Genomic DNA, 18748 nt, shown 5'->3' with positions numbered 1-18748 from the left:
ATATGGCAATGTACAATAAATGCTTTATAATGTTAGTACTGAGTGAACAAATAAATGTTACCAAATGTATTAGGCTGCACAAAATTAGAATTTAAATTATTCATAATTACAGACATTCAGCACATCTCTTTTAGATGACTATGTTTTTATATTTGAATGACTGGAAGACCCATTTTTATGATTATAAGTAGGCTAATCATAATTAATTTGCATTGAATGTCCAGCTGTTAAATCCCAGTGTGTAATTGGAAAGTTGTTTGATTAGCCATCTGAACTTGTCTCATTAAATTATGACATTTTCTGATCCCTGAAGTCTCCTGCCTTGCCAAAAGTGCAGAGGAATAGAAGTTCCTTAGGTTTACATCCAAATCTTCAGAAACTCTATACGAGCCATGTGCTGAAGGGTGATTGAAATGAATCTCTTTGAAAGATACAAAAAAAAATCTCTGTGAGGGATCAGTTTACCATGAGAGATGCAGGATCCTGCAAACAAACAAAACACAACGAGTCATCATGTCACAGATGACCATGAACACTAGTCAACCCATCTATTTAATTATAAGATGTCACATTTTGTCATGGCTGACCATGCTTTTTAATCATTTGAAAGCAATAAAGGCTCCTTAAGTCAGGGACAGACTAATAGAAGGCTGATAAAACACCTGATATGTTTGCCATCAGGACTATTTATTTTCAGATATTCATGAGGCTAACAACGTCAGAGTCACAGTCAGAAAAAAAAGAGACAAACCCTAGCCCTAACCCTAACCCTAAAGTAAAACAAAAGTACTTTGCTTTCACCAATAGCTTAAAGTAGTCAAGGACACATAACAAATAAATAACCTACAAAATTTACACCCACCTTTAAAGTAGTTCAGAATAATTGCTTGATAAATAATTGCTTTAAATGTTACTGTTTTTGGCAGGAAAACATAGCCAGATAGAAAAATGTCTTTCAGGTATTGAATGCTGGGATTTCAGATGTTTGTGCGCTCTTCTCTAACTCATTATGCTGTTTTCTGACACACACACACAAGCACGCACACACATACACATATACCTGACACACTGAGTCTAATGCACTCCACTGTGCAAAGATCTGAAGGCATACATGTTACTGACAGATATGGGTATGGAGATTTCAACTGAGAATTGTGAGAAAATGTGTTTCATTTAGATGAAACACAGAAGTAATATTATCTAAATTCTTATCAGATGTTTGAGGTTTTTATAGTGTGCTCAGCTGCTATGGTGAAGTAACACAAAAAATGAACTTAATACTTGATATCTCCAGAGCTTAGACCTATAGGTTGAGTCTACATGACCTGAGGCAGCAGACTTGGCAAGACGATGTGATTTGCCAGTGGGCAGAAAGAAAGATGCAAATGTAGCGGTAACAGCAAGCTTATTTTAGGAAATACATTTGTTCCTTTGATCCCTGTTCTTTGGTCCATCAAAATAACTAAAGGGATAACTAGGTCACACCTGGTGTTCTTATCCAAAACCACCTGGACAGCAAACAGCCATCCTAATTTGTTGATGCTGCATGTACTTTGATATTTCAGAGAGACTTTTCTTGTGATACACTATTAAAAGAAACCATTTAATAATAATTTCTGTTGTCTTCTTACTGTGTGGTTGGTTATTCTTCACATGCTTTATAAGGATCCCAAGACAAGCCTTGCTGTCCTACTTTCGAGAAAACTGTCTGTTTTGTGTGTGCTTCAGGTTAGAAGTATTTAGAGACATTTGTGAGTATCAGTCACTGACAAGGATAACAATTCATCAATCATGTTAATGTTTAATTAGCCGTCAAGAGGGTTCAAATCCTTAGGGCAACACAGCTGAGGACACCGGTATTCACTTAGGAAATAATGAAGCATTTTTTTTTTTTTTTTATTTGTCTGTTTCCTATTAAGTTGTTTGTCAGTTTAACAAATGTTTGGTTGTTGTAGTACTGACAAAGGTTTAATGAAATTCCTTTGACTATATCAGGCTCATTAAAATCATCCTGCCAAGCGTGAATCAGCATAAATATTTCTTCGGTTTGGGCTATAGAGTAATCAAGAGACTACCTTACCTTACTCAAGAGAGTTACCTTACTATCTAACAAGTAATTAATATACAACCAAAAGCTCAAGATGATGTAGCGAAAGAATCATACATTCATCATTCTGAGATCACATACTGTATCTAAAACTGCATTCTTTTTCATATTGCACATTCTTCGTACTTTGTTTGTGCCCAGATTAGTTTGTTTGGAGTCCAATTTGTGTTGCAGGCAACATTTTTACATTTTCTTGTGATATATGGGTGTTGCTTTTTGTGGGCACTTATGTGGACTTTTGGAAAAATACACTTTTGTAGAACAGACTTCTCACACTCTCACAGTTCATTGAATCTGTTCACTGAAAAAGTTCGAAAGGCAATATATACGGTATACATCAGGAGAATTGCCTTTTCCTAAATGAAACCATTAAATTGTATTTTCATACTTCTTGAAAAACTGGAAAAAAAATATAGCTTGATTGGAAGTGAAAGCCTACACATGAAAATAATGTTTTAAAGTAATATTTTTCCAGATTTATCTGTCGTCTTAATTATCTCTGTTGTATGACGTATAAACTGTTGCAATTTATGTAATTAATTCTGTTAATTAATTAATATAAATATGCAGGATTGTCTACTTCTTCTTCTCTATTTCCTGAGACTAGCTCACACATGCTATTTTTGGTAAGAGGAAGGTTCAGTACATGGCATGATCAGCCACGGTACCTGAAAAAATATATATCTTATTCAAACAGGAGTGTGGAGAGAGTAATGACAGAGGCAGTGAGACATCTGTAGTTAATTCTCATAAATAAAACCAAAGATTTAGTTGTTATAAGATCAGCAATGTTTTGTTATTGCTTTTAATGCAAACAAAAACAGTATAGTCTAATAATTTACCAATTGTGTATTAAATGTTAAAAATAATTCAAATATATTGTTGAATGCCTATTATTAACTGTTTTAACCTCAAATTTTGAAAAACAAAAATAATTTGCATTTGCATTGCCAATTACTTTTGATAGTATTTAGCAATATGATACATACTTCCTTTATGCTGATTTTATTTTAATATTCACAGAAATATATTTGGTTGGTTATGAGTTTTTGTAAGCAAAACAGTCCAAATGGGCAGAATCAACTGAAATACACAAACCCTCTGTGCATCATGCTCAGATGACCATGTTTCTAGTCAGTTATTATCTCATGGCATGTGTTGCTCTATCCAGTCTTTTGTGTAAAGTAGGATCTTCTTTATCTATGTAGTCCTGGTTCTGTTTTTCCATCTCAAGCTCTCTAAATCCAATGACGTGGGAGAAGGGTAAAACGTGTGTAGGTCGCTTTTTTGTTTTTGTGCAAAGTTCACTTAACTTCAATTTGATTCTAGCTCCGTGTTCAATCTTACTTAAATTTTTAAGCGACCATTAAATTTAGTTAACTGATCACAAAATCGATTATTTATCGGTTTAGAAATTTGATTATTCATTTGGGCTACTACACATAGACTAGCTGAGTTTATTCTTTAAAACAGAAGATTGTTTTAATGTAGGTGTTTTATGAAGTACTTAGGTAAAAAGGTTGTAGATGTGTTTTGTGTAAAATTAGAATAACTATAATATTGGAATTGTCCAGCAATTTCAAAATACATGTGTTACTATGTTGAATTTGTTCTTCAGATCACTGATTTAGCAAGTAAACTACACTTTTTGTCAAAAGCAAGCAGTATGAGGTAGATTTAAAGGTGTAAGTCAGCCTACATCTTCTGACTAAAAACAGACTGGTGAGTTTGTGATTGAGATCCGCACCTACCATGCGAGACTCAAATGCGACATCGGGTCTCTGATGAACAAAAAAACTAAAAGACCTACCTACATGCATTATACCTTCGCCGACGCCATTGGATTCCGTCATTGGGCCAGTTGAGTGAACATTACAAAGGCAAAGCACTGTGTGATAATCAGAAACACAATCTTTCTCTTTCTGTCTCTAATTATAATCAAGAGCATTTTATTACTCACAAACTTGTCATTCACATATTCTTTTGGTTTCATGGCCAGAAGACCTTTTCCATCACTTCAGCACTATCATTAGTGCAGTATGATAATTTGACTGATGTTTTCTGGCATGGCTGTCCATCACATCATCTAGATGTGACCATAAGCAGAGCAGTTAGAGTCTAGCTGTCACTCAGTGGCTGATCTTTCCCGACATCTCCCCAGAACCCCGCTGTTTTCCAGACCCTCTGCATAGCAGGTCTCCTGTCAGTTCTTTGAATTTGTTATGAATTTCTTTCTGCTGACAATAGTACAACATCACAAGACCAAATCTGGTGTCTCTATCAGTATACTAACATTTGTGGAACTAAGGACATTTAAATGTTAGGTCTATTGAATGATGGTGCCAAGTCTGCCAAGGAATTGAAATTTGATCTGGCTGTCATGATTTTCGTGACACACATGGTACCTTGATGTATTGAATTGTCCTCTTTTTTTTCATTACTATCCAGGGACTACTTCCTGGCTGACCAAAAGTCAGTAAATGGCTAGTAAGTGCACTTCCTAAAGACCAATGGGAGGCACATTTGAAGTCTTGTTCTGAGAACACACTGAGTAGCCAGCCACAAACTGCCTGACAACCTTGGCCATGGATGGCCACCAGAATCGCTGGTGGACGGTAGCCAATGACCTCTGGACTCCTGGGTGACAGGCCAGCCTGGATGAGTGACCCCTCTGGATTACTTCAAGCACAGTTTGGTGGGAACAAACAGGTTGCCTGCTGGAATCCCCATCGGCATTGGGCTTTTATGCAAAGCCTCCTCTAAACTTCTTTTGATGTTCCAGGAGGAGGATGCCACCTCTTTGGGCAAAATAGTGTCAACTTGTTCATCCTCCCCTGGGGCCTCAAACAGACGGGAGAGTGCATTGGGCTTGATATTTTTGGCAGGGTGAAATTGACTCAGCCAAGAAGAGGGCCCAGCAAGACTGTCAGGATATATTTAAGGTTTTTATGATCCGTCTAGACCAGGAAGGGCTGATGCCACTCCTCCAAAGCCAGCCTGACTGCGATGCTGTCTTAGGACCGTGCCTACTCAAACATCAAATGCATCCACCTCAACAATGAACTGACGCTCAGGATCAGATAGGAGCAAAGCTAAACCAGGACTTTAATTTATCAAAGGCCTCCTGTGCGCCATCATTCCATTTGTACGCTACCATGGGAGAGGTGAGTGCTGTTAAGGGCACAGAAATCTGACCAAAAGTTTTGATTAAACGTCAGTAAAAAGTTGGCGAACCCCAGGAACCGCTGTAGAGCCTTATGAGAGTCAGGAGCTGTCCACTTAGCAATGGCACTTACTTTACAGGGGTCTGCTTTGATCTCTCCTGAAGAAATGATGAACCCCAAGAACAGAACCGACTGGGCATGGAAGACGCACTTCTGTGTCTTGACATAAAATCTGGTTCTCCAGCAGCCATTGAAGCACCAAACATGCCGAGTGTGTACCTGTGGAGACAGGAAAAATATCAAGATTATTCTACAAGAATATTGTAGAAAGTTTTAGCCCCACTTATCTGTATGATCTGCTTATGCTTATAATGCTTTTGGGAAATGCATACCTGTTGCTGATCTTGGCAGAATGGATCTGCTACACATGCTGGTAACCGCAGAGCAAGTATCTCTTGTGACAGTCTAGACAAAGACAGATATGCAGTAAGACTTGCTGTAATATCAATGCGTGCCTAAAATTTAGTGGTCAGACTCATAATGGGTAATCAAATCTTGGATAGAGTTTATTTTACTAGTGGCCTAAGTAGCATTTTTAACAAGTTAGTATATTAACACATAAATTGAATGGAAAGGATGATTATGAACATATAAATTATATGTTACACATAATTATATGATTATGTGATAAATGATTAAACTAATTCTCAAATAACAATGTATTTGTTATTAGAATCCCAAACTATTAAATGTCAGATTTACTGACAGCTTGAACCCTAACACCTTGCAATTTGTAACTTGCACCCTCTGTTCAGGATTTAATAAAGACACAGAGTGAAACATTAGCGATAAAGGTGTGGACACAGTTGTTTTTTTTAAGTTTTTAAGTTTCCCTGTCAGATGCTAAATGTTTGGAAGGAAAAATGTGTCATAAATTTATTTTATGCCCCAACCAATGCATGTCTTAACCCGTGTTTTTTTTGTTTTTTTTTTAGTACATTAACTGACCTGATTATAATCAACCTTATGCTAATTTGCACTGCTCTTCGTAGACTTGATCTGGCTTCATCCGCGTTCCTTAATTTTCACATTGTCAGTAGATCAGCTGAAGAACTTCCCACTCCCGTCTGTGCTTTTATGAAATTGCATTCTCACACTCATTCGACCTGTTTAATAAATCTGGCCACAGAGGTCTGAAATTCAAGAATGATCCCTTAAAACACATTTTATTAAACCTTTTACTTCACAGAACGATTTTTTAGTCCATACAAATAATACATAGCTTTGAGAGAAAGAATGCATCAGCAAAACAAACAAAAAAGAAAACAAAAGAGCATGAGAGGTTTAGAGGTTAGCCTTTATTTCAACCCATTCTCACTCCAAAGGCGTCAAAAACCGAAGCATGGTCAAGCGCCCCTAGCGTCACTTTTATGACGCCAAATGTGCCTCTCGGCGTCGACTATCGAAGCACTACGACCTTCATTGCTTTCAGTGGGAAACTTTTGGCGTCAGAATTCGACACGAGGACAGGAGATGTTTATCGCTATGAAATCACGTTCAAGAAGTCTCATTCAGCACACATCGCGCGATACTTGCTATCAGTTCCACAGTTTGGGTGAGTAGTCGTATATACGCTCTTTTAATGCCTTTTATCAAATGTATTCTGTCTTCTTTATTAATCAGATTAGTGCCATATGTTTAATCGCTGTATTATATCGGTCATCCGCGGCTGTCTTTGAGTTTCATTGCGTTTAAATAAATGAACACAGCTGCTAATTAGTGTGATTCAACTCTATCTGTCACGTGACGTGCCATAGACCTTCGATTCCGTTTTATATTATTATTAATTTCAGGATCAATGATGTAAGTTGTATTTGTAGTAAAATCATGGTAATCACGACACAATAATAAATGAAATGTGAAGTTAAAACACAGTAAATGGGACATTAGTAACTGTAACTGTAGTTTTACTATGATATATTAATAATCAATACAACAATACAATAATCACCAAACCAGCTATGTTTGTATCACTGTAATGCTAGTGTTTTTATGTGCTTTTATATGACAGATATCACAGTAATCATGTGTTCTGTACCATGCTTTTAATACCTTTTAATGTGAATCCAAAAAAATTAAAAATAAATAATAAAACATGTATTTTTCCATCTTGCAGTTCATTCATATCAGTTTATATATATATATATATATATATTTATTTATTTATATATATATATATATATATATATATATATATATATATATATATATTTATTTATTTATATATATATATATATTTATTTATTTATATATATATATATATATTTATATATATATATATATATATATATATATATATATATATATATATATATATATATTGCTCACAGATCATTATTAACATTCTGTATATAATTCAATTTTATTTTCTCTCCCCTTTTTTATTATTTATATTTTTAGCTGAAAAGACGTAAAGGCAGTCAGCCCAGTGGTGTTTCTGGAGAGGGATTCCTTCAGAAATGGAGAAGACAGAAAGCTGCGGAGGCAGATATTTGCAGCAGTAAGTCTGTGATAGTTTGTCTCTTTTATCAAAAATTCCTGCTGTTATAATTTGTACAGCATTTGTTGTTTCTTAAACTGTTGCACCGTCCAAATACCCACACTTGCCATCTTTTCACTTGACCACTTGATTACTTATTTGACGTCTTTCCTGTATTTGGCCTAGTGTTCAAGTGAGAATGATGACCACAAGTGTGTGTCGAACTTTTCATGACCTGATGACTGTGTTTCCCAATCCTGATCCTGGAGAACCCCAGCACTGCACGGTTTTGGCGTCTCTCTTATCTGCCTTGGAGTCTTCACTGATGAGCTGATGAGTTGAATCAGGTGTGTTTGATCAGGGAGACATCTCAAATGTGCAGTGTTGGGCTTCTCCAGGACCAGGATTGGGAGCCACTGCCTTATGGGACACTTATGTGTTTAAAGAGATTTTTAATATCTAATTATCAATATTTCACATACTGTACTAAACACATCACAGTCTTAATAATCCAGTTTAACACTTGTATGATATTGTACAAGCCCCAGGACGGTCTCATCTGACACTATCAAAAGAATTCATATGACTATAGCTTGTTATTAATTACTTGCTTTCAATAATGGATTCATTTAACATTTAATTTTACAGCATCTTTACAGAGGCTGCTTTTATGGTCTAAACAAAACACAGTGTAATGTATAAGTTGAATGTAATGTAATATTTCTGTTTTACAGGATTGTTTGAGGATAACACTGCAGTTCTCCATCACGCACAAGGACTCACCTCGTTAACTCTTTATCCCCCACACACACAGATATGGTCCCTGGATCAGTGATTAGACTTTGCAGTGGTTAGATTTTTGCAGAAGATGTAACTTTGTTTTATTTATAAGCTCATAATGAATACATTACAGAACCAGTGATGAAAACAATAGTTAAAAATAGTATTTTTCGTATTGATAAAGCATTTTGTTCTCTTTTTCAAGCTTCATACAGTGAACTTTTTAGACTTTAATTAAGAGTTTTAGTAAAGGAGATATTCATACACAGTCATCCCCTAGCTCCAGTCATGAAGTGAATTCATGATGTTATTGTCAAAGCTAGCAGGTGTTTGTTTTCCTGAACACTTTCTCTGTCTTCCATTGTTCAGACAATCAGTGTTTATTTGATGCTGTGCTGATTGAGTTTTATAGATGATATTGCACACTTGACATGCATGTCTTCATGGTGTTTTTTTGTGAGTTTGAAACATTTACATTGTGTTGTATAACATTTTGGTCAATTTAATTTTTTTAATAAAATTGATCTTTTTCCAGTGTTCTCTGAAAGACATACTGTATTTACTGTTTTGTTTTTTAATAAAAGCATTTTCATTTGCATACTGAAAATAGTTAATGTTTACAACATAACTGCCTTTTTATTCTTTATGGTGGCAAAAACGAGCTTGGTGACAGAGGATGCAGTGTAGTAATTTGGGCATGTTGTCTTTAAATGAGTTTGACATATCAATAAATAATGGAAGATCCTTACAAAAATATGCATGTTTATTATGCTTTATGTATTTATTTGTTCATTCATTCATTCATTAATTTATAATTTCTGTTTTTATTCCTAGGGTTCAAATGGTAGAGAATGGTAAATCACAGAAACACAAATGTGAACAATTTTAACTTTAAAACACAATGTAATATACAATGTAAATTTTAGAAGCACGTCATTTGATTAGTAAATATATTTGTCTTTGGTCAAAAAAAAAAAAAATACAAATCTTAAAAATGTGTCTTATATTTAATGAGAGGAATCTATCTGTTGGATACAACTGCGACTGCTGGGCATGTGCACATCAATATTGCCCAATTTTTGTCAAACTGAACAACGGAGGAAGGTGAAGACGTTAATAAAACCGAATCTAATAAGTAGCAAGCTTAATCTATTGTTAACCGAATCTATCCCTTCAGCCGAAAAACGAAAGACATCTGTCATAAATGGATAAGGAAGTGTGACGCTGCTGCTCAGCTTAGATGCCATTGGCTATGACTTTTCAGGACAGTCTGTGGTTGGACTATCTTTTAACCCATATTAAACAGCGCATCATGTTAAAAAGTATGTTTTGCTCCTATCATCACATTAGTAATATATTAAGTCAACAATGAAGTGTTGCTATCTTGAGAAAAATGACATCTTTAGCGAGATCCTAATCCTAACCCTAAGCATAACTTCAATGAACTACAAAAAACAGCCCCCTAGTGTTGCCTTTCTATAGATAGAACGACGGAGGCTTGTGGGTAATGTAGTTTAAAACTTTTTATTAACGAAACTAAATAAATTATTTATTTTAAGGTAAACTGGATATCTAAATATGTTTATTGTGCAAACATCTGTGATATATTTGAGAGGCAGGCTGAAATGTGATATTTTACAGTGAGCAATATTTAAAATGCTTTTATGCCAGCTTTCCACTTATTTCTGAAAACTGAGCTCAACATTATTTTATCAGCATAGCATAAGTAATAATCCTGCCCATTTTCTCTTTGATATGTTAATTGGACTCTGATTTACAGCCATTTGAAATGCACAGTTTTGGGCTCTTCCGGGGGGTGCTACTGGGCCCCTGGGGGTAGCAGGGCAGTAAAACCTACATATATGTATTCTCCTCATCATGAACAACAATCTGAGCTGAGTCACATTTATATCTGACAGTTTTCACAGTCCTCTGTTTTCTATTCTATTCATCATGGCTATTATACCTTTTGACAGGACATTGTGAGGCCATCTGATGAAACATGGAAAAATTAGAAAGAAATGATTTAATAATGAAAATAATAGATTATTTATTTGATTTTTGAAGTAAATGGCAAGAAATATAATGGATGAACCTGCAACAACTTGCCTTTATCTATTCCCCACCTGTAAAGCAGTAATCAAGGACAATGTATACACATTGTGATACTTCACTATTACACAAGGACAAATTCATGCAGTGCTAAGAATATTAATTTATATATATATATATATATATATATATATATTAGCATTATATATAACTAATTAGCCGAAATCAGTGTAAAAATGTCCTCCTCACCCCCGTATCTTGCTCCTCAGGTGCTGGACATCAGTAATGTGCGTGCTCTTGGTTTTAATGCAGTACAAGATCCACGTTGATCATTCCTGCTACATTCTCAGTTATCCCTTAAGTGTTTGTAACAATAAAGCCCATGGCACCATCTTGTAATGCAGAATAATTAATCTTGTAACTCCCTGTATTTCACAAAAAAATGTGCATATTTGTTACTAAAATATAAAAAAATACTTTCTGGTGTACTGATGTCCCAGATGTTATTAATCCGATCAAAAATGTTCATGTCTTAAATAAAAAAATAATCCCAATAATTAATATGTCGTTTTTCCAAGTCTAAAATAAACACATATGAGCCTACCTAGTAAAATGATGTATTTACCAAGAATCTTCAGAACACAATATTCACCATTTTCATTTTATTGAAGCATAGACTATAAAGTTGATAAAGTAGCATCAAGACAAATAAGATTCAATGAAAATAATTATCATCAAAAATACATTAACCTCATATATAAATCAGTTCCCACGGATGAGTGATGAAATGTCCTTAAAAGTCACACAGTCCCATCCAGTCAACTGTGATACAGATCATGTGATACATATAAGACATGTGATACTGTTCCAGAAAATAATGATTCCTTATCATCACATCTAAACTGGTTTCATCTCCCCATCGTGTTCTTCTTCTCTCGTGTCTGGAAACAGTTTGTGGTTGATGTCCAGCACTGATGAGGTGTAGCTTGTTCTCAGCCAGAGGATCTCTCAGTCCTAACATCCCAGACCTGGTCAAAGTGAAACACACAATGCAGAAGAAGTTGTTTAATGGACAGAGAGCGCAGCTTATGTTCTGTGTGGTTTTAGCAGGGTGAGCAACTATGACCCTTGTAGTACTGTACACTTACCATTCTTCAAGCTGCTTTAAGACCTTTTGAGAAGCTTTTTCTCTGAAGAGAATTTACCACATCCTCTTCTTTCTCTCCTTTCAAGAGCATCACTTGGTCAAAACCCCTCATTTGGCTGATGAGATCATCTGTACAAATAAAAATACTGCAATAAATATGTCATTCTGCAAGAATTAAGAAAAAGTTACAGAAGCAAAGGTCTTGCTCATGAGACTGCATTAGCATGTGTAGTTCTCAGAGACTCTAGAATTCATCTGTTGTTGCAGTAAATGTGTTTTCTTCCTCTAGAATCTTTCTCCAAAGTTCCTGACTTCTCTCACAAATGTGTTTTAGTCTGTGCAGTGTAAGGCCTGGCTTCAAACCAATCAACTATCAATTCACAATTAATAACATAACATTTACAAAACAATGAAATAATGTCAATTGGTGTTTATATCAACTAAACCAATTTCATGATACTTGTCTGCTTTTAAAACAGGTGGTGTGTTTTTAAAAACATAATATTAAAAATGTCCAGTCACACTTTGCTAACATGCTGTAATTGTAATAGTATAAAACGAAATCAAGGCTGACATGACCAGTTCTGTGAGAGATCATCATAAAATGTTGTATAACATTGCTTCAACACACACATACCAAAGGACTTCTGTTTGTTTGAGCACAAGATGGCCGTCTTCATTTCTCATCCTGAGCAAATAATTTCCTTGGTCTTCCTTCTCTTCTGTGAAACAAGATAATCTCTACTTACTCTCTGTGCAATTAATATTGCTCATTAAACATAATTAAGTTAATTTAAAGTAAGATTCAGACCAGAGCATTTGATGAGTAAATGTTGATTAAAAAATATTCTAAACAAATGTACAAATGTACCTGGGAAGAGCTGATCATGGCAAGATTCGCTGAGACTCAGTAATAGCTCTTTTAGGTTTTAGGAAGGTTTGTGAGGGTTGGCTCTTAAAATAGCTGTTGAGCTCGATATTTTAGACCTGAAAAAGAAGAACAGCATTATCTGAAAAAATTCCTGTAAGACAGAAGGAAGGACATATTATTAATTACGTGCAGCTTGTACATTACACCTCTGTAAAGATGCTGTATAATTAAATGTTAAATGAATCCATTATTGAAAGCAAGTAATTAATAACAAGCTATAGTCATATGAATTCTTTTGATAGTGTCAGATGAGACCGTCCTGGGGCTTGTACAATATCATACAAGTGTTAAACTGGATTATTAAGACTGTGATGTGTTTAGGGATCATTTTTAAGACTTTGACCCTGTCCAGATACCCACACTTGCAGTCTTGGCCACTTGAGAGTGTGTGTACATGACAGTGTGTGCACAAGACTGTCCCCGGTCTTAATAATGCCAAAGCACAGCGTCCTTAACACACACTAAACCTCTCCAATACTGCTCCGGAGCGCTATACAAAGCTTAGTGTATCCCATCATGCATCATGTTTTGGAATAAATCGTCAGACTTTTTGCCGAGATCTCACAAGAGGTCACGGAAAGCTGTCCAATGTACAGTATGTGAAATATTGATAATTAGATATTAAAAATCTCTTTAAACACATAAGTGTCCCATAAGGCAGTGGCTCCCAATCCTGGTCCTGGAGAAGCCCAACACTGCACATTTGAGATGTCTCCCTGATCAAACACACCTGATTCAACTCATCAGCTCATCAGTGAAGACTCCAAGGCAGATAAGAGAGACGCCAAAACCGTGCAGTGCTGGGGTTCTCCAGGATCAGGATTGGGAAACACAGTCATCAGGTCATGAAAAGTTCGACACACACTTGTGGTCATCATTCTCACTTGAACACTAGGCCAAATACAGGAAAGACGTCAAATAAGTAATCAAGTGGTCAAGTGAAAAGATGGCAAGTGTGGGTATTTGGACAGTGCAACAGTTTAAGAAACAACAAATGCTGTACAAATTATAACAGCAGGAATTTTTGATAAAAGAGACAAACTATCACAGACTTACTGCTGCAAATATCTGCCTCCGCAGCTTTCTGTCTTCTCCATTTCTGAAGGAATCCCTCTCCAGAAACACCACTGGGCTGACTGCCTTTACGTCTTTTCAGCTAAAAATATAAATAATAAAAAAGGGGAGAGAAAATAAAATTGAATTATATACAGAATGTTAATAATGATCTGTGAGCAAAATATTTATATATATATATATATATATATATGAAAATAAATATATATATATATATATATATATATATATATATATATATATATATATATATATATATATATATATATATATGAAAATAAATAAATATATATATATATATATGAAAATAAATATATATATATATATATATATATATATTAAAAAAAAAAATATATATATATATATATATATATATATATATAAACTGATATGAATGAACTGCAAGATGGAAAAATACATGTTTTATTATTTATTTTTAATTTGATTTTTTTTTTTTTTTTTGGATTCACATTAAAAGGTATTAAAAGCATGGTACAGAACACATGATTACTGTGATATCTGTCATATAAAAGCACATAAAAACACTAGCATTACAGTGATACAAACATAGCTGGTTTGGTGATTATTGTATTGTTGTATTGATTATTAATATATCATAGTAAAACTACAGTTACAGTTACTAATGTCCCATTTACTGTGTTTTAACTTCACATTTCATTTATTATTGTGTCGTGATTACCATGATTTTACTACAAATACAACTTACATCATTGATCCTGAAATTAATAATAATATAAAACGGAATCGAAGGTCTATGGCACGTCACGTGACAGATAGAGTTGAATCACACTAATTAGCAGCTGTGTTCATTTATTTAAACGCAATGAAACTCAAAGACAGCCGCGGATGACCGATATAATACAGCGATTAAACATATGGCACTAATCTGATTAATAAAGAAGACAGAATACATTTGATAAAAGGCATTAAAAGAGCGTATATACGACTACTCACCCAAACTGTGGAACTGATAGCAAGTATCGCGCGATGTGTGCTGAATGAGACTTCTTGAACGTGATTTCATAGCGATAAACATCTCATGTCCTCGTGTCGAATTCTGACGCCAAAAGTTTCCCACTGAAAGCAATGAAGGTCGTAGTGCTTCGATAGTCGACGCCGAGAGGCACATTTGGCGTCATAAAAGTGACGCTAGGGGCGCTTGACCATGCTTCGGTTTTTGACGCCTTTGGAGTGAGAATGGGTTGATTTATCTTTTTATGTAATCTTATTAAGTGCTAATGTGTAACAGGTGCTTTAGGAAAACACTTATGTCTGACACATTTTTTCCTCTAATAAAAACATGCTTTTCTGAGGCCATATTTCCAGACAATTTAAGTATTTTATTCCTTTATGTACCTTAATAAATACCTTCATATGAACTTTTAAAATACAAATGGAACATATACAGTTATTCATATAGGTTTCACTCTTTTTCATGCTTGCCTTCATGATCTGCTACGGGAAAAGAGTGAGGGCAGAAATATGCTGGCTAATTCAATCGCTTGGGGGATGCAGCTGGGTGCCAACTTACAATGCTAAGCTCAGTTGGACTGAAGACACACACGACTGGTGCTTCAAACCAGCAGATAAGTCAAAAGTTCTCAAAGCTCCCGTGCACTCTGCCCTCTGCAACTTCTGGGAACATGATCTCCCAAAAGAAATATGCTAAACACTCTGCTTTGTGATGTGCTAGTGGAGAAAATGATTTTTTTTGTACACAGACATTGCATGGTGCACTTGAAAACATACTCTTTGAGTGCTTTTCCAGCAGCCCCTTCCAGTAGATTTTCAGATTCAAGTGGTAATAACTTTTCTTGACAGTTTAACATAATTTACACACTTTCTAAACCACAAATTAAAAAATAATATGGAAAGGAGTCAATATCAATGGACATCAATAAATACTGAAATAATGTGCTACATTGTTTAAGCTATTGTTTTTAAACACTAAAGGTAACAGTTGCCCCTACTGGCACACAACAAAGGACAGAGGTGTGAGGAGATGGCATGGGGTTGTGCCAGTTGTGTGGCTGCTTTCTGAGTCTAAGAGATGTTATACAACATAGTGATCCATACATCTGATCCCCCGCTTCCACAGCCACCAGTGTTTCTCCTGCCCCCACGCTAGCACTGTCAGAGCCATCCAACTGCAGGGAGTAGGATGAGCTTTAATTGAGCTAGGCGTCATCTTGAACCTATTTTTCTATGAAACACTGCCAAGCTGCATCCAGCCTGGAGCAGATATTTATGATTCCTCACTACCGTTTTGACAGGGTGACTTTGACAAGTCTCATTGTGATTATCTGATAGGAATCCACATTGACAATTATAATGGGGTCACTTTTAAATTCACACATTTCATGAGTGAGTTGTGGCTGATGATGAATTTTTAGCACAGCTGTAACGGACATGTACATCATATGTTGTAATCTGGCCTGAAGTCAAAGTAGTTCTCCCATTTGTGCAATAATTCCTGATGGCTGAGGCAAATATTGGTTTGCTAATAAATGTTAGTATGAATCTTAATTATTTACAGGCTTCTGTGAATCCAGTGTGTCCACCTAATATTTGCAAGAAATACATAAAAGCTCAATTGAGAAAGCACACATATCACTTTTATGAGAGTAACTGTTGCTAAAACACTATGGCACAGAAGTCACGGATTTGTCTTATAAACTACTCAAGTAGAAACATGCTCTTTTTTATGCAAAAACAATTAGTGATTTACGCAATTTAGTTGCATTTAGCAAGTACGGTATCATGTCTTTTGCATGTTGTGAGGCTGTCAATGATTGAATACCTGCAGGTTACTTACTATACTTACTGTAGGTTGTCGCACATGATCTAAATAGAAATCAGAAAAAAGAAAGAAAAAAAAACAGCTGGTTGACAAATGTGCCAATTAGGAAATAGTTGTTTGGATTTACAGAGCACTTTTTTTTTTTTTTTTTTTGTTGCCTGGCTGCAGTTCAGGAAATTCAGTTAACATTCTTGATCATGGGTTTTAGGGGAAAATATTATAATTATTTTCTTTCTGTTCATTTTCACTATTCCTATTAATTTTCAAGGTCATAAACATGCTGCACCATTTTCATAAAAAAAAAAAAAAAAAAACATCTAAAATGCATTTTGCATTTGCCAGATCAAGTTCACAAAAAAAGTTAACAAATTAAAATTTTTGTTGAACACATTTTTTAGAGCGAACTGATAAGTTCATTCAGTAGCATGTACCATTATCAAGATCAGAAGTATTTGAGTGGGTGGACTTTTAGTTGGTAAAAAAAGGGTGGACTTCTATTTATTGTCTCCCTTTGAAACTATACCTTGTCAAGCTACAAGGTCATAATTTTAAGTAAACTACAGTCAAGCTGCTATTTTGAAAAAGTAGTCGGCTACACTGCTGTCAGGATATGAGCCATGACTGAGACAGAGATGAACAAACCCAGACATGTATTTATTGAACAGAGTGCAAATGGAAGGAAACAACTTGTGGAAGGAAATGACTTGTGGGATGATGAACTTGACTGACGATGTTTCCTTTTCCAGGGAGATGCGAGGATGACTGAGGGGACTTGATGAAGCACACACTACTAATCGTGATGGGTAAGTACAGTATGCAGGTATAGTTCAGATCGTTTGAACTCAGAATAAAATGATTCTTTATATCATCACAAAAACTATCTGTGTTTTTATACTTATTCCTTTTAAATTAACGGCATCAAAAACCTCTTGAAGTTGCTTGATTTGCTGCTCAGAATAATGTATTTGAATCCCGAAATGATGGATCAAATTACTTGCTATCTTAAACAGAACAGGTATGAATAGCTATAGATATATGTGCTAATGGTTGCATGGTCTCTGTTAGTTACAGCCTTTGAAGAATTCATGGGTTGTTCCACTCTTAATCAGAAGCTCTGAGGTATGTACTTTAGGGAGACATTAGTTGTTCTATATGTATTATGCAAGTTTGTATACCATCAGAATCTGCACTACAGATATTAACTCATTTTGGGTTATAGTAAAGCAGGCAGTTAATTTTAACTTTCAAAAGAAGCTATTTTAAAGCAAACTTTTCACAGTCTGTAATTATAATTTAATTTTAATGTGTGATTTTCTTTTGTCAAAAAAATGAAAGAATACTGACATCTCAAACATGCTGCAATACAAAACAACCTTGTATGTTCTTATTTAAAAGCATGTGTCACATTTGTTAAAAAAAATTATAGTGTGTCATTTTATTCTCACTGATGAACTGTAGCCTTCAGTCAGCATGTATATTAATAAATAATTTTCTGTTTTCCTAAAATTAAAGATTGTCCTGACTCCTACATGACGCAAATATTTTTTTGAATCAGTTATGAGTCACATTCAAACTGTGAAGATTACAAAACAGTGTGATAGTCTGAGATTTCAAAAGTTAAATTGAGTTACAAGCACACCTTAGCATCCAATGTATCTCAGCTCTGATCTCTCTAGTTATATCTTGGTTGGAGCATAAGAAACAAAAGGAGTTTGTATTACTTTTATTCAAAGATTATTCTCAACTTTAACTGTAACAACGTTACTGTTCTGTTACAATCAAGGAAATACAGGAGATAATCCACAACAGGAGCTTGAGCCAACACACGTAGAGAACAAATAAACCTGACAGACACAAAATAAACAGAGTAAATGAAATAAAAAAGTGAAAGTGAAATGACATTCAGCCAAGTATGGTGACCCATACTCAGAATTCTTACTCTGTATTTAACCCATCCAAAGTGCACACACACAGCAGTGAACACACACCCCATGAACACACACCCAGAGCGGTGGGCAGTCATCTATGCTGCAGCGTCGGGGAGCAATTGGGGGTTCGGTGCCTTGCTCAAGGGAACCTAAGTCATGGTGTTGCTTGCCCGAGACTCAAACCCACAACCCTAGGGTTAGCAAT

At 35.2% G+C, this 18748-nt stretch overlaps 2 long non-coding RNA genes across 2 annotated transcripts; one reads left to right on the top strand and one right to left on the bottom strand.

Annotated features, from left to right (window-relative positions):
• Positions 1-6625: 6625 nt before the first annotated feature.
• LOC128015427 (uncharacterized) lies at positions 6626-9565 on the top strand. Its single transcript, XR_008183901.1, has 3 exons — positions 6626-6886; positions 7732-7831; positions 8545-9565. It is a non-coding gene; the product is annotated as an uncharacterized LOC128015427 (long non-coding RNA).
• Positions 9566-10999: 1434 nt separating this feature from the next.
• On the bottom strand, positions 11000-13884 carry LOC128015426 (uncharacterized). The gene is made up of 5 exons (XR_008183900.1): positions 13777-13884; positions 12661-12776; positions 12427-12511; positions 11791-11918; positions 11000-11670 (listed from the first exon to the last, which is right to left on the bottom strand). It is a non-coding gene; the product is annotated as an uncharacterized LOC128015426 (long non-coding RNA).
• Between the last annotated feature and the right edge of the window lie 4864 nt (positions 13885-18748).

Source organism: Carassius gibelio, chromosome A6 (assembly GCF_023724105.1).
Source record: "Carassius gibelio isolate Cgi1373 ecotype wild population from Czech Republic chromosome A6, carGib1.2-hapl.c, whole genome shotgun sequence".
In the NCBI taxonomy this organism is placed as follows: domain Eukaryota; kingdom Metazoa; phylum Chordata; class Actinopteri; order Cypriniformes; family Cyprinidae; genus Carassius; species Carassius gibelio.
The sequence above is the reverse complement of the archived record's forward strand: the minus strand, read 5'-3'. Positions and strand labels throughout refer to the sequence as shown.